The sequence below is a fragment of the Monodelphis domestica genome, chromosome 2 (assembly GCF_027887165.1).
Source record: "Monodelphis domestica isolate mMonDom1 chromosome 2, mMonDom1.pri, whole genome shotgun sequence".
Lineage (NCBI taxonomy): Eukaryota > Metazoa > Chordata > Mammalia > Didelphimorphia > Didelphidae > Monodelphis > Monodelphis domestica.
This window is the reverse complement of record NC_077228.1, coordinates 158,380,491-158,384,111: the sequence shown is the minus strand read 5'-3', so window position 1 is coordinate 158,384,111 and position 3,621 is coordinate 158,380,491.

Here is a 3,621-nt window from a genome sequence, read left to right as displayed (position 1 = left end):
CATATTCTTGACACTATGCTTCTCTTAATTCAGCCTCAAAAAAAAAATCCCAAACCCATTAACTCATTTTAGATCCCATTTTACAATGTTGATCCATATGAATCTATAAACACTAAACTCCCCAATCTCTTTAACATGTACTAGCCTAGCCATATTTCCCACATCTTGTACTTGTGAAGTTGTTTTTTGAACCCGACTATACCATTAAAGATTTACTTCTATTATTATTAGATTCAGCTCATTTTTTGACCCTGTCAAGATCTATTTTTTCCTACAGTCTCAGCTGTTATATATCAATATATTAGCTGTCCTTACTCTTATAACCCACTCCTCCAGCTCTGTGTCATTTGCAAATTTGCCAATTATACCATCTATCATCTTAAATGGTCATATGTCACAACTCAAATAGACTTAGGGACATGGTTTTAAATGTAGTGCTTGTGTCTCAAACTCTCTTTGAGAACAAAGGGTGCATTTATTTTTTATTTGATTTTTGTAAAAGAAATTATGAGTATGATCTCATTGCCCGAGTCTCAGGGAAAACAACTCAAGGGGACTGAGAAGTTCTTAAAAATTGGTTTTAGCAAAAAAAAAATTGTGAATGACTCCAGTGAGAAGAAAAGTGGAGATATAACTGCATGAAATTTGCATTAATTCTTGCAATAATTGCAAGAAAAATGGGAATTTTCTTTCTTTTCTTTTCTTCATTTATTTATAAATATTTTCCCATGTTTACATGACTTATTTTATTTCCCTCACCTCTTCCCTCCCCCACCCCAGAGCTGACAAGCAATTCCACTGGGTTGTACAAATGCTGTTACTTGATAACTATTTTCATATTATTCATTTTTGCTATAGAGTGATTTTTTTAAAGGCCTAAACCCCAAACCACATACCAATATATATGTGTGATAAGTGAGGTCAAATGTTTTGCTTTTGCATTTTTACTCCCATAGTTCTTTCTTTCAAGGTGGATAGCATTCTTTTACATAAGTTCTTCAGGAATGTCCTGGCTTGTTGCATTGCTACTAGTAGCAAAGTCCATTATATTCAATTTTTCATCAAGCTTTACTTTCTTTGTACAATGTTCTTCTGGTTCTGCTCATTTCACTCTGCATCAGTTCATTGAGTTTTCTAATGAGTTTAAGTTCTATAAAGTCATATACCAAAAAATGAGCATAGGAGAGGTATGCAGATTCATCATGGGCTGGCAGCCAGAACCTATAATGCAGAGTCAACCAGAGCATGTTCACAGACTTAGTCCACAAAGGGCTTCTAGCAAAATCAGCAATGCCAGTTTGCCCAGAACAGATTGCTAGAATGTCTAAACACACACACACACACATACACACAGGCACAGAGACTCAGAAAGAGAATAAATAAAAAGGTATTATGAGATCAGAGATAACTAAAACATAAACCCACAAGAGGATGAACTCAGAATATATTCAAAGCTTTCTTTGAAGGAATTAGGTGGCATAGAAGATAGAGTGCCAAGCTTGGATTCAGAAAGATCTAACTTTAAATCCAGCCTTGGACAGTTATTAGTTGTATCACTGGGGAAGCCACACCCTCTGTTTGCCTCTGTTTTCTTGTCTGTAAAATGAGGGTAGTAATAGCACTTAACTCTTAGGATTATGAGAATCAAATAAGATAATTATTTTAAAGCACTTAAGTACAGTCTAACACAAAATCAGTGCTATATAAATATTATCCATTATTAGCTATTCTTATTCTCATTAAATTGTTCAGGAATTAACAATGGTACAAATGAAATGAGAGTTCTAGAGGAAAAAATTGGAAAAAAAATTAGAGCAATGGGAAAAAGACTCAAGAAAAGAATTAATAGCTTGGCACAAGAAGCACAAAACAAGTGCTACTCAAGTAACGGACTCCATGGACATGTTGAATAGACAAAATAAAAGTTAGTTTAGTCAGACAATAAGAAGCAGTAAAAAAAGAAAAGATTGAAAATAGAAAAATGTAAGTTTTCATAAACAGATCTGAAAAATAGATAAATGAAAGATAACTTAAGAATTATAGGACTAACTGAAAGCCATATTCCTCCACCCACCTCCAAAAATAAAGCCTGTTTTTTTTTTTTTACTATTTCAAGAAACTTTGATAGAAAATTTTCCAGGTTTCTTTGAACCTGAGAAGAAAGTGAAAATAAAAAGAACCCACTGTTTCATTTCTTGTGTCAAATCACCAAATGAAAACTCGTGGGAATATCATAGCCATAACCCAAAGATTCCTAGTCAAAGAAAAAATACTGCTAGATGCCAGAAATAAAGAGGTTAAATGAGGAACTTAACCTGATGAACCATAGTTATGATCACCCAAGATTTTTCAGCTACCACCCTAAAAGAGTGGAAAGCATGGGATATGATATTCCAAAAGGCAAAAGTTACAGTTTTAAAACCAATAAAAAATTACCCAGCAAAACTCTGGATGATCTTACATTGAGAAAATAAGTCTTTAATGAAATAGAGAAATTCCAGGTATTCCAGATGAAAAGATTGGACTTTAACCAAACTTTGAAACACTAAGAAATAAAGAAAAATGTAAAAAGGTAAATATGAATGAGCAATTATCCATTATAAGGAAGAAGTGTTTGTATTCTGATGAAGTTGAAGGAGGACAACATAAGCATCTTCTAAGAACTATGATATCAGCAAGGTTCATAAATGCTAAATCTGGGAATAATTTTTATTATGCTTTGATCTTAAAAAGAAAAGGAGGGGAAAATAAAGTAAAAAGTAAGGAATGGTAGGAGAGATCTCACATAAGCAGTAGGGCAGAGGTAGAAGTCTATACATACTAGGGAGGGGAAGAAAAAATGGGCTTCATTTGAATATCACTTTGAACCAAGTCAGAAAACAGTGAGCAGAACCAGAAGAACAATTTATGCTATAATAACAACATTCTAAAAATAAACAATTTTGGAGGATGTAAGAAGTAAGCTTGTCATATAGGAAGAGAAGGGGATAATTGACGGGAGCCTGTGTGCCACAACAATTAGCATATAAATTTAAGAAAGGTTATGTCTATGCCTAACAACCAACTGTCTAGTTAGTAAGTTTCATCTCTTCCAACTGAGAATTTTCAAAGTCCTAAGAACAGTGTGAAGGGAAACTTTCTACTCTTCTGGGAAGAGGAAATTGCTCTTTGAACTAACAACTCTATAACTTTAGAACAGACTAACTGAAGCAAGATGGAACTTTTCCTTTTGCTTTAATCTGATCTCCCCTAGAGCACTGAACATAAGTCAGGAAGATCTGGGTTTGAATCCTAGTTTAATCACTTACTTTGTGACCCCGGTCAAGTCACTTAAGTTTTCTGAGTCTCAGAGCAAAATGTGCACTGTAATAGGACCTACCTCAAAGGGTTTCGGTATCAGCTGAAATAATATACGTAAAGCATTTTCAAAACCTTGAACCTATTGTTATTTATAGTAGATATTGTTGCTAGTATATAAGCATTTCAACATTCACATCTGGAAGAAAAGCTGAGGAGTGTTTGCATCATAATTTCACTGTAACATTGGGTGAGAGAGAAACAAGTAATAATAGAATCATGGATTTCAAACTAAAAGGTGCCATGGAAGTCATAGAGCAGCCA